Source organism: Triticum dicoccoides, chromosome 3B, assembly GCF_002162155.2.
Source record: "Triticum dicoccoides isolate Atlit2015 ecotype Zavitan chromosome 3B, WEW_v2.0, whole genome shotgun sequence".
Lineage (NCBI taxonomy): Eukaryota > Viridiplantae > Streptophyta > Magnoliopsida > Poales > Poaceae > Triticum > Triticum dicoccoides.
The window spans coordinates 626,499,420-626,513,099 of NC_041385.1; positions in this window are offsets into that span (position 1 = coordinate 626,499,420).

Here is a 13,680-nt window from a genome sequence, read left to right on the forward strand (position 1 = left end):
GCGTTGAAGTTGAGGACTACGTTGGCCATTTAATCTACAAGACATATTGTAAAATATTTAGACTAAGTTCATGATAATTAAGTTCAACTAATCAAATTATTAATGAACTCCCACTTAGATTAGACATCCCTCTAGTCATCTAAGTATTACATGATCCGAGTTAAACTAGACCGTGTCCGATCATCACGTGAGACGGACTAGTCAACATCGGTGAACATCTTCATGTTGATCGTATCTTCTATACGACTCATGCTCGACCTTTCGGTCTTCCGTGTTCCGAGGCCATGTCTGCACATGCTAGGCTCGTCAAGTCAACCTAAGTGTTTGCATGTGTAAATCTGTCTTACACCCGTTGTATGTGAACGTCTGAATAAAACACCCGATCATCACGTGGTGTTTTGAAACAGCGAACTGTCGCAACGGTGCACAGTTAGGGGGAACACTTCTTGAAATTAGTATGAGGGATCACCTTATTTACTACCGTCGTTCTAAGTAAACAAGATGCAAAACATGATAAACATCACATGCAATCAAATAATAAACATGACATGATATGGCCAATATCACATAGCTCCTTTGATCTCCATCTTGGGGCTCCATGACCATCTTGTCACCGGCTTGACACCATGATCTCCATCATCATGATCTCCATCATCGTGTCTCCATGAAGTTGCTCACCAACTATTACTTCTACTACTATGGCTAACGCGTTTAGCAATAAAGTAAAGTAATTTACATGGCGTTTCTTGATGACACGCAGGTCATATAAAAGAATAAAGACAACTCCTATGGCTCCTGCCGGTTGTCATACTCATCGACATGCAAGTCGTGATTCCTATTACAATAGCATGAACATCTCATACATCACATATAGATCATTCATCATTCATCACAACTTTGGCCATATCATATCACAAACCACTTGCTGCAAAAACAAGTTAGACGTCCTCTAATTGTTGTTGCAAGTTTTACGTGGCTGAATTAGGGTTCTAGCAAGAACGTTTTCTTACCTACGTTAAAGCCACAACGTGATTTGTCAACTTCTATTTACCCTTCATAAGGACCCTGTTCATCGATTCCGCTCCAACTAAAGTAGGAGAGACACACACCCGCCAGCCACCTTATGCAACTAGTGCATGTTAGTCGGTGGAACCGGTCTCACGTAAGCGTACGTGTAAGGTTGGTCCGGGCCGCTTCATCCCACAATACCGCTGAAGCAAGAAAGGACTAGTAACGGCAAGAAAGTTGACAAATCTACGCCCACAACAAATTGTGTTCTACTCGCGCAAGAAGAACTACGCATAGACCTAGCTCATGATGCCACTGAAGGGGAACGTTGCAGAAAACAAAAATTTTCCTACTCGTTTCACCAAGATCATCTAGGAGTTCATCTAGCAACGAGTGATTAGATGCATCTACATACCTTTGTAGATCGCGCACGGAAGCGTTCAAAAGAACGGTGATGATGTAGTCGTACTCGACGTGATCCAAATCACCGATGACCAGCGCCGAACGGACGGCACCTCCGCGTTCAACACACGTACGGGACGGGAGACGTCTCCTCCTTCTTGATCCAGCAAGGGGGAAGGAGAGGTTGATGAAGATCCAGCAGCACGACGGCGTGGTGGTGGATGCAGGGCGTCACAGCAACAGGGCTTCGCCGAGACTACGAGGGAGAGACGTAACGGGGAGGTGGAGGCGCCAGGGGCTGGTGTCAAATCCCTCCTCCCCCCCCACTATATATAGGGGTGCCATGGGGGGGGCGGCCCTAGTAGAGAGATCTACTAGGGGGGGCGGCGGCCAAGGGGAGGTTTCCCTCCCCCCCAAGGCACCTAGGGGTGCCTTCCACCACATGGACTCTTCCATGGTGGAAACCCTAGGCGCATGGGCCTATAGGGGCTGGTGCCCTTGGCCCATCTAGGCCAAGGCGCACCCCCTACAGCCCATGTGGCCCCCCGGGACAGGTGGCCCCACCCGGTGGACCCCCGGGACCCTTCCGGTGGTCCCGGTACAATACCGATAACCCCGAAACTTGTCCCGATGCCCGAAATAGCACTTCCTATATATAATTCTTTACCTCCGGACCATTCCGGAACTCCTCGTGACGTCCGGGATCTCATCCGGGACTCCGAACAACATTCGGGTTTCTGCATATACATATCTTCATAACCCTAGCGTCACCGAACCTTAAGTGTGTAGACCCTACGGGTTCGGGAGACAAGCAGACATGACCGAGACGACTCTCCGTTCAATAACCAACAGCGGGATCTGGATACCCATGTTGGCTCCCACATGCTCCACGATGATCTCATCGGATGAACCACGATGTCGAGGATTTAATCAATCCCGTACGCTATTCCCTTTGTCTATCGATATGTTACTTGCCCGAGATTCGATCGTCGGTATCCCAATACCTCGTTCAATCTCGTTACCGGCAAGTCACTTTACTCGTACCGTAATGCATGATCCCGTGACCAGACACTTGGTCACTCTGAGCTCATTATGATGATGCATTACCGAGTGGGCCCAGTGATATCTCTCCGTCATACGGAGTGACAAATCCCAGTCTTGATCCATGTCACCCAACAGACACTTTCGGAGATACCCGTAGTCTACCTTTATAGTCACCCAGTTACGTTGTGACGTTTGGCATACCCAAAGCACTCCTACGGTATCCGGGAGTTACACGATCTCATGGTCTAAGGAAAAGATACTTTGACATTGGAAAACTCTAGCAAACGAACTATACGATCTTGTGCTATGTTTAGGATTGGGTCTTGTCCATCACATCATTCTCCCAATGATGTGATCTCGTTATCAATGACATCCAGTGTCCATAGTCAGGAAACCATGACTATCTGTTGATCAACGAGCTAGTCAACTAGAGGCTCACTAGGGACATGTCGGTGTCTGTTATTCACACATGTATTACGATTTCCGGATAACACAATTATAGCATGAATAAAGACAATTATCATGAACAAGGAAATATAATAATAAAGCTTTTATTATTGCCTCTAGGGCATATTTCCAACAATTACATGCAGTGCTCTCATTTGGGTTCAGTATCTACATATATGAACATAGTGTCTATTATCCCAAGTGCGCGTAGGGCGCTCTTGCTTGCTACACCGGTGATAGGCGTGTGAGCTTTCCAATCCACGGCAACACCAGTCAACAGGGTATTGCTATGTCTTGAGTTTGCGTTGGTTTTCCTCGAAGAGGAGAGGGTGATGCAGCAATAGTAGCGTAAGTATTTCCCTCAGTTTTTGAGAACCAAGGTATCAATCCAGTAGGAGGCTTCTCAACAAGTCCCACGAACCTACACAAACAAACAAAGAACTCGCAACCAACGCGACAAAGGGGTTGTCAATCCCTTCACGGCCACTTGCGAAAGTGAGACCTGATAGAGATAATATGATAAGATAAATATATTTTTGGTATTTTATAATATAGATGCATAAAATAAAGATGCAAATAAAAGTAAATTGGAAGCAAATATGATAAGAGATAGACCCGGGGGCCATAGGTTTCACTAGAGGCTTCTCTCGAGAGCATAAGTATTACGGTGAGTGAACAAATTACTGTCAAGCAATTGATAGAAAAGCAAATAATTATGACGTTATCTAGGCATGATCATGTATATAGGCATCACGTCCGCAACAAGTAGACCGACTCCTGGCTGCATCTACTACTATTACTCCACACATCGACCGCTATCCAGCATGCATCTAGAATATTAAGTTCATAAGAACAGAGTAACACATTAAGCAAGATGACATGATGTAGAGGGATAAACTCAAGCAATATGATATAAACCCCATCTTTTTATCCTCGATGGCAACAATACAATACGTGTCTTGCAACCCTTTCTGTCACTGGGTAAGAACACCGCAAGATTGAACCCAAAGCTAAGCACTTCTCCCATGGCAAGAAAGATCAATCTAGTAGGCCAAACCAAACAGATAATTCGAAGAGACTTGCAAAGATAACTCAATCATATAAAAGAATTCAGAGAAGATTCAATTAATATCCATAGATAAATCTGATCATAAACCCACAATTCATCGGATCTCGACAAACACACCGCAAAAAGAGATTACATCGAATAGATCTCCACAAGAGAGGGGGGACATTGTATTGAGATCCAAAAAGAGAGAAGAAGCCATCCAGCTAATAACTATGGACCCGTAGGTCTGTGGTAAACTACTCACAACTCATCGGAAGGGCTATGGTGTTGATGTACTCCATGGTGGATTCCCCCTCCGGCAGAACGCCGGCGACGGCTCCAAGATGGGATCTCGCGGATACAAAAGGTTACGGTGGTGGAAATTGTGTTTCGGGTGCCTCTTGGATGTTTTCAGGGTACATAGGCTTATATAGGAGGAAGAAGCACGTCGGTGGACACTCGAGGGTCCCATGAGACAGGGGGCGCGCCCTATAAGGGGGGGGGGGCGCCCTCCTATCTCGTGGAGGCCTCGGCTACTTCTTGACTTGCACTCCAAGTCCTCTGGATCACGTTCGTTCCAAAAATCACGCTCCCTAAGGCTTCATTCCGTTTGGACTCCGTTTGATATTCCTTTTCTTCAAAATACTGAAATAGGCAAAAAACAGCAATACGGGTTGGGCCTCTGGTTAGTAGGTTAGTCCCAAAAATGATATAAATGTGTAAAATAAAGCCCATAAACATCCCAAACAGGTAATATAATAGCATGGAACAATCAAAAATTATAGATACGTTGGAGACGTATCAAGCATCCCCAAGCTTAATTCCTGCTCGTCCTCGAGTAGGTAAATGATAAAAAAGAAATTTTTGATGTGGAATGCTACCTAGCATAATTCTCAATGTAATTTTCTTTATTGTGGCATGAATGTTCAGATCCAAATGACTGAAGATAAAAGCTTATAAAACATAAAAATAATAATGCTTCAAAGCATACTAACAAATAATCATGTCCTATCAAAATAGCATAGCCAAAGAAAGCTTATCCCTACAAAATCATATACTTAGGCCATGCTTCATTTTCATTACACAAAATACTCCCATCATGTACAACCCCGATGACGAGCCGAGCAATTGGTTCATACTTTTTAACGCGCTTCAGCTTTTCAACTCTTACGCAATACATGAGCGCAAGCCATGGACATAGCACTATGGTGGTCTAATATGGTGGTTGTGAGGTCAAAAAGTGGGAGAATATAGTCTCACATCAACTAGGCGTATCAACGGGCTATGGAGATGCCCATCAATAGATATCAATGTGAGTGAGTAGGGATTGCCATGCAACAGATGCACTAGAGCTATAAATATATGAAAGCTCAACAAAAGAAACTAAGTGGGTGTGCATCCAACTTGCTTGCTCACGAAGACCTAGGGCATTTTGAGGAAGCCTATTATTGGAATATACAAGCCAAGTTCTATAATGAAAAATTCCCACTAGTATATGAAAGTGACAACATAGGAGACTCTCTATCATGAAGATCATGGTGCTATTTTTTTGAAGCACAAGTTGGAAAAAGAGATAGTAGCAATTGTCCCTTCTCTCTTTTTCTCTCATTTTATTTTTTTATTTTCTCTTTTTTTTTCCTTTTCCTTTTTTTTCTTTCTCTTTTTCTTTCTTTTTTTCTTTTTGTGGGCTTCTTTGGCCTCTTTTATTTTTATAAAGTCCGAAGTCCCATCCCGACTTGTGGGGGATAGTCTTCATCATCCTTTCCTCACTGGGACAATGCTCTAATAATTAAGATCATCACACTTTTATGGATTTACAACTCAAGAGTTACAATCAAATCTAGAACAAAATATGACTCTATATGAATGCCTTCGGCGGTGTATCGGGATATGCAATGAATCAAGAGTGACATGTATGAAAATTATGAAGGTGGCCTTGCCACAAATACAATGTCAACTACATGATCATGCAAAGAGCAATATGACAATGATGAAACGTGTCATAATAAACGGAACGGTGGAAAGTTGCATGGCAATATATCTCGGAATGGCTATGGAAATGCCATAATAGGTAGGTATGGTGGCTGTTTTGAGGAAGGTAAATAATGGGTTTATGCTACCGGCGAAAATTGCGCGGTAAAATAGAGGCTAGCTAAATGGAGGGATGAGTGTGCGTATATCCATGGACTCACATTAGTCATAAAGAACTCATATACTTATTGCAAAAATCTACTTCGCCCTCGAAGCAAAGTACTACTACGCATGTCCCAAGAGGGATAGATTGGTAGGAAAAAATTCCATCGCTCGTCCCCGACTGCCACTCATAAGGAAGACACTCAAAAGAGCACCTCATGCAACAAATTTGTCACACAACTTTTACCATACGTGCATGCTACGGGACTTGCCAACTTCAACAAAAGTATTTCTCAGTTTCATAATTATCCACTAGCATGACCCTAACATTACTACCTTTATATCTCAAAACAATTATCAAGCATCAAATTGATCCTAGCATCCAATTCATTTTCTATGATAGTTTTTATTATACCCAACTTGGATGCTCATCATTCTAGGACCAAATTTGTAACCATAGGAAATACCATGATGTTCTAAAAGACTCTCAAAATAATATAAGTGAAGCATGAGAGACTAGCAATTTCTCCAAAATTAAGACACCACCATGCTCTAAAAGATATAAGTGAAGCACTAGAGCAAGAACTATCAAGCTCAAAAGATATAAGTGAAGCACATAGAGTATTCTAGCAAATTCTAATCAAATAGGCTTCTCCAAAAAGGTGTGTATAGCAAGGATGATTGTGGTAAACTAACAAGAAAATACTAATATAATACACGACGCTCCAAGCAAAACACATATCATGTGGCGAATAAAAATATAGCTCCAAGTAAAGTTACCAATGAACGAAGACGAAAGAGGGGATGCCTTCCCGGGGCATCCCCAAGCTTAGGCTTTTGGCTATCCTTGAATATATTGGGGTGCCTTGGGCATCCCCAAGCTTAGGCTCTTGCCACTCTTTATTCCATAGTCCATAAAAGCTTTACCCAAAACTTGAAAACTTCACAACACAAAACTCAACAGGAAATCTTATAAGCTCCGTTAGTGAAAGAAAAAAAACCCACCACAATAGGTACTGTAATGAACTCATTATTTATTTAAATTGGTGTTAAACCTACTGTATTCCAACTTCTCCATGGTTTATAAACTATTTTACTAGCCATAGATGCATCAAAATAATCAAACAACACACGAAAAACAGAATCTGTCAAAAACAGAACAGTCTGTAGCAATCTGTAACTAACGCAAACTTCTGGAACTCTAAAACTCCTACCAAAATAGTAAGTACTGGAAAAATTGTTTATTGATCAGCATAATAAAGAATAAATGCAAAAGCTCGTTTCTGTGATTTATTGAATTTTTTATCGTGAGCACAAAGTTTCTGTTTTTCAGCAGAATCAAATCAACTATCATCATAGTTTATCCTATAGGTTCTACTTGGCACAAACACTAAATAAAACATGAAAACACATCTAAACAGAAAGTAGAAACAAAAATTATTACTAAACAGGAACAAAAACAAAAAAACACAAAGAAAATTGGGTTGCCTCCCAACTAGCGCTATCGTTTAACGCCCCTAGCTAGGCATAAAAGCAAAGTTAGATCTAACGAGTGCCATCTTTGGTACTTGATTCATAAGTAGCCCGCATGATAGATTCATAAGGTAATTTGACTTTATTTCTTGGAAAGTGCTCCATGCCTTTCTTTAATGGAAATTGGAATCTAATATTCTCTTCCTTCATATCAATAATCGCGCCAATCGTTCTAAGGAAAGGTCTACCAAGAATAATAGGGCAAGAAAGATTGCAATCTATATCAAGAACGATAAAATCAACGGGTACCAAATTTCTATTTGCAACAATTAGAACATCATTGATCCTCCCCATTTGGTTTTTAATGGTGGAATCCGCAAGGTGCAAATTTAAAGAGCAATCATCAAGATCATGGAAGCCTAGAATATCACATAAAGTTTTCGGAATCGTGGAAACACTAGGACCCAAATCACACAAAGCAAAACACTTGTGATCTTTAATTCTAATCTTTATAGTAGGTTCCCACTTATCATTAAGCTTTCTAGGTATATAAACTTCCAAATTAAGTTTTTCATAATAAGATTGCAACAAGGCATCAACGATATGTTTGGTAAAAGCTTTATTTTGACTATAAGCATGTGGAGAATTAACAACGGATTGCAACAAGGAAATACAACTTTCTAAAGAACAATTATCATAATCAAATTCCTTGAAATCCGAGATAGTGGGTTCAATGCTATTTAAAGTCATGACCTCTCCAATCCCACTTTTACCAAATTTAGCATCAAGATTTAAAAACTCTGAATTCTTGGGACGCCGTCTAGGAAAAGTTGATTCATCACCAGTCCCATAATCATCAAAATTCATATTGAAAAACATAGATCTAATAGGGGACACATCAATAACTTTAAGATCCTCATCATTATTTTCATGGAAACTAGAAGAACACGCTTTTATAAAGCTATCTTTCTTAGCACGCAATCTAGCGGTTCTTTCCTTGCACTCGTCAATGGAAATTCTCATTGCTTTGAGAGACTCATTGATATCATGCTTAGGAGGAGAAGATCTAAGTTTGAGAGAATCAACATCAAGTGAAAGTCTATCAACGTTCCTAGCCAAATCATCAACTTTGAGCAATTTTTCTTCAAGCAAAGCATTAAAATTCTTTTGAGAAATCATAAATTCTTTCACACTATTTTCAAAATCAGAGGGCATCTTATTATAATTACCATAAGAATTATTGTAGGAATTTCCATAATTATTAGTGGAATTACTAGGGAACGGTCTAGCATTAAAGTTTCCTCTATAAGCATTGTTTCCAAAACTATTCCTACCAACAAAATTCACATCCATAGATTCATTATTATTCTCAATCAAGAAGACAAGGGCATATCATTGGGATCAAGAGGAGTGTTTTTAGTAGCAAACAATTTCATAAGTTCATCCATCTTTCCACTCAAAACATTGATTTCTTCTATAGCATTCACTTTTTTACTAGAAGATCTTTCGGTGTGCCATTGAGAATAATTAGCCATAATATTATCAAAGAAGTTTTGTAGCATCTCATAACGTGATTTCCATAAACGTGCCTCCCACGGCAGAATCTAAGAGATTTCTAGAAGCAAAGTTCAAACCGGCATAAATTTTTTTTGTGATCATCCATAAATTCAAACCATGAGTAGGGCAATTGCGAAGCATCAATTTCATTCTTTTCTAAGATTGGGCAACATTCTCATGATCAAGTTGTTTAAAATTCATAATATCATTCCTAAGAGTGATGATCTTAGCGGGAGGAAAATACTTAGAGATAAAAGCATCTTTGCACTTGTTCCAAGAATCAATACTATTTTTAGGCAAAGACGAAAACCAAACTTTAGCACGATCTCTAAGTGAAAACGGAAATAAGTTCAATTTAACAATATCATTATCCATATCTTTCTTCTTTTGCATATCACACAAATCAACAAAGTTGTTTAGATGAGTAGCGGCATCTTCACTAGGAAGGCCGGCGAATTGATCTTTCATAACAAGATCAGCAAAGCAGTATTGATTTCACAAGACTCAACATCATTAAGAGGAGCAATCGGAGTACTAAGGAAATCATTATTATTGGTATTCGAGAAATCACACAATTTGGTATTGTCTTGCGCCATGGAAACATGTAATCCAACACACAAGCAAACAGAAAACGGCAAACGGAAAATAGAGGAGAAGATTGGGAAAGAGAGGGCGAATAAAACGACAAAGGTGAAGTGGGGGAGAGGAAAACGAGAGGCAAATGGAAAATAATGTAAATGCGAGGGAGATGAGTTTGTGATGGGTACTTGGTATGTCTTGACTTGAGCGAAAACCTCCCCGGCAACGGCGCGAGAAATCCTTCTTGCTACATCTTGAGCTTGTGTTGGTTTTCCTCGAAGAGGAGAGGGTGATGCAGCAATAGTAGCGTAAGTATTTCCCTCTGTTTTTGAGAACCAAGGTATCAATCCAGTAGGAGGCTTCTCAACAAGTCCCACAAACCTACACAAACAAACAAAGAACTCGCAACCAACGCGACAAAGGGGTTGTCAATCCCTTCACGACCACTTGCGAAAGTGAGATCTGATAGAGATAGTATGATAAGATAGATATATTTTTGGTATTTTATAATACAGATGCAGAAAATAAAGATGCAAATAAAAGTAAATTGGAAGCAAATATGATAAGAGATAGACCCGGGGCCATAGGTTTCACTAGAGGCTTCTCTCGAGAGCATAAGTATTAAGTGAGTGAACAAATTACTGTCAAGCAATTGATAGAAAAGCGAATAATTATGACATTATCTAGGCATGATCATGTATATAGGCATCACGTCCGCAACAAGTAGACCGACTCCTGCCTACATCTACTACTATTACTCCACACATCGACCGCTATCCATCATGCATCTAGAGTATTAAGTTCATAAGAACATAGTAACGCATTAAGCAAGATGACATGATGTAGAGGGATAAACTCAAGCAATATGATATAAACCCCATCTTTTTATCCTCGATGGCAACAATACAATACGTGTCTTGCAACCCTTTCTGTCACTGGGTAAGAACACCACAAGATTGAACCCAAAGCTAAGCACTTCTCCCATGGCAAGAAAGATCAATCTAGTAGGCCAAACCAAACCGATAATTCGAAGAGACTTGCAAAGATAACTCAATCATATAAAAGAATTCAGAGAAGATTCAATTAATATCCATAGATAAATCTGATCATAAACCCACAATTCATCGGATCTCGACAAACACACCGCAAAAAGAGATTACATCAAATAGATCTCCACAAGAGAGGGGGAGAACATTGTATTGAGATCCAAAAAGAGAGAAGAAGTCATCTAGCTAATAACTATGGACCCGTAGGTCTGTGGTAAACTACTCACAACTCATTGGAAGGGCTATGATGTTGATGTAGAAGCCCTCCATGGTGGATTCCCCCTCCGGCAGAATGCCGGCGACGGCTCCAAGATGGGATCTCGCGGATACAGAAGGTTACGGTGGTGGAAATTGTGTTTCGGGTGCCTCTTGGATGTTTTCGGGGTACGTAGGCTTATATAGGAGGAAGAAGTACATCGGTGGACGCTTGAGGGGCCCACGAGACAGGGGGCCGTGCCCTATAGGGGGGCACCCTCCTATCTTGTGGAGGCCTCGACTGCTTCTTGACTTGCACTCCAAGTCCTTTGGAACATGTTCGTTCCAAAAATCACGCTCCCGAAGGTTTCATCCCGTTTGGACTCCGTTTGATATTCCTTTTCTTTGAAATACTGAAATAGGCAAAAAAACAATACGGGCTGGGCCTCCGGTTAGTAGGTTAGTCCCAAAAATGATATAAATGTGTAAAATAAAGCCCATAAACATCCCAAACAGGTAATATAATAGCATGGAACAATCAAAAATTATAGATACGTTGGAGACGTGTCAGGTATGTCCTGAACCATTAATCGATTCTCCTCGGCTTTTTTTATCTGGTCAACTAGGGTTTGTGCATCTATGTGGTTGTTCTGTCCTTTGTGTTATTACAAAAATCTTTAGGATGCCGTCACTGGTAAGCCTGGCTAGCTTCAGATACATGTCATAGAAAGTCCAAGTACCCTGATAGCTTCCCTCTTTTATGCTAAATAACTAGAATTATCTGAACACACTGGTCCTCTGTCCGATATTTTCATACGTCAAATTATATAATCCGGTTTGGTGGGGTTTCAGTTTTTAAAATTCCAATTGTATATGATTCATGCAGGTACGACGAGGATTCATCATAAGGAAAGTTAGTCTAGCCTCATGGAATTGTTCAAGTCGTGCCCAGCGACGATCATTGCAGGCTCCATTTGTTATCAAAATTTGCTAATTGTTGTGTGCTCTTTACTTTGTATTTTATAAACTGCTACACATATCTGGCCTTTTGCTCGGTCAATTGTGAGTTATGGTAGTAGCTATAAATGTGTAGCTTTGAGCTCAGTTTAGTTTTGAAATGCATAATTAGTTCTTTACATTACATGTCTGAAAGGTTCTCTTCTAATTTATACTTAAAATAAAATTGAAAAAAATACTCATCTCACTACATTCATGTGATGTTTCATTTATTCATTTGATTATGATAAGGAAAGAAGAAATACTTTTGTGATGGCAAGATGGTCAGTGTAGTGGTTTTCTTTGCACACCCTCAAATTCTACCTCTTTTGACTTTTGTTTCTGAGCTGATTGCTCGGTAGTAGATTCTTACCATAAACTGCAGAAAAGGTTATGATTATTATACTACATTGCAGGTTACTCTTGGTTAAGTCTGATTACTTCAATTCATAAATATGTGCAGTGATGAGGCGGCAACAGTGGCATTCTCTTTAGAATGAATGTGAAGACGTAGAAGGTCGTCTCCTCGAAAGGGATACTAGAAGATCTTTCAGCACCCATCACCATTGTTGGGGAGAGCCACTGAATTAACTTAGCCAACATAAATGGACTGGCACCATATTTGGATCGAGAATTATACTTACATTAAGTTCAACATGGTTTAAGTTCGCCAAAATGTAGGGAGTTCTAAATATGAACATGACTAGGGATAGGCATAAATGCAATTTGAAATTGATAATTACTACTGTTGTGTTAGTTTGCTGCATGATCATGATCATTCTCTCAGTATGTTTCTTTGCACTGAAATTACATCTTGCTGTCACCAAAGGTATGCCATGGTTCTGGGGCAAGTTATGTTTTGTTTATTCCCTGTAAGGTTGTAATTTCTACCTATTTTTCCCGACCTGTGATGTCTTTGCCTCGGGCATGTTAGAGTGTAGAGTATATGGCGTATATGTCCTTGCTTATCCGTTCAATGGATACTTCATATGCAGAAGATAATGATCGACTATTATTGGAGGTGTCTGATGCTTCTCTGTAATGCTTAATTTGCACTGTTGGTGGAAGAAGGGGAAAATCTGATGGAGATGAAAAGGTTATTTCCTTCCATTTTCCTTAGAAGCCTCACTATATTTTGATCCCTATTCTGTACCTTCAACATCCATGTTCATTGCTCGGGTTTGCATCATTTTCACCTATCTTATCTTTATTGGTTCAAATTGTAAAGGAGATAAAATGAACATGTATGTCCTTAAAGCATATCTTTGATTTATATATATGCTCACAAGGACAGTGATATATATATATATATATATATATATATATATATATATATATATATATATATATATGACAAATTTTTCCTACTACCGGGTGTAGTTACTCCCACTTTTGTTTCATACGTTCTAGGTAGTATCTATCATATCGGAGAGTATGTACGCGTAGTATGTAGTATGTAAGAATGTTTAGGTAGTATATATACTATTTTTTATGTAGTATGTAGTATATTTTGAGCATACTCCTTTTTACGTACAAATATGTACGTATTTCACAAATATTATAAAAACATGGGCTCACATGCAATTTTTTCACATAATTCGCTTTGGAGTATCTTAGATATAGTATATGAGCATACTAAAAGTAATAAAGTAGAGTATATACTACCACATGGTAGTATATGAGAAATGGGTGTAACTACACCCGGTAGTAGGATGCATTTTCCCTATATATATATATATATATATATATATA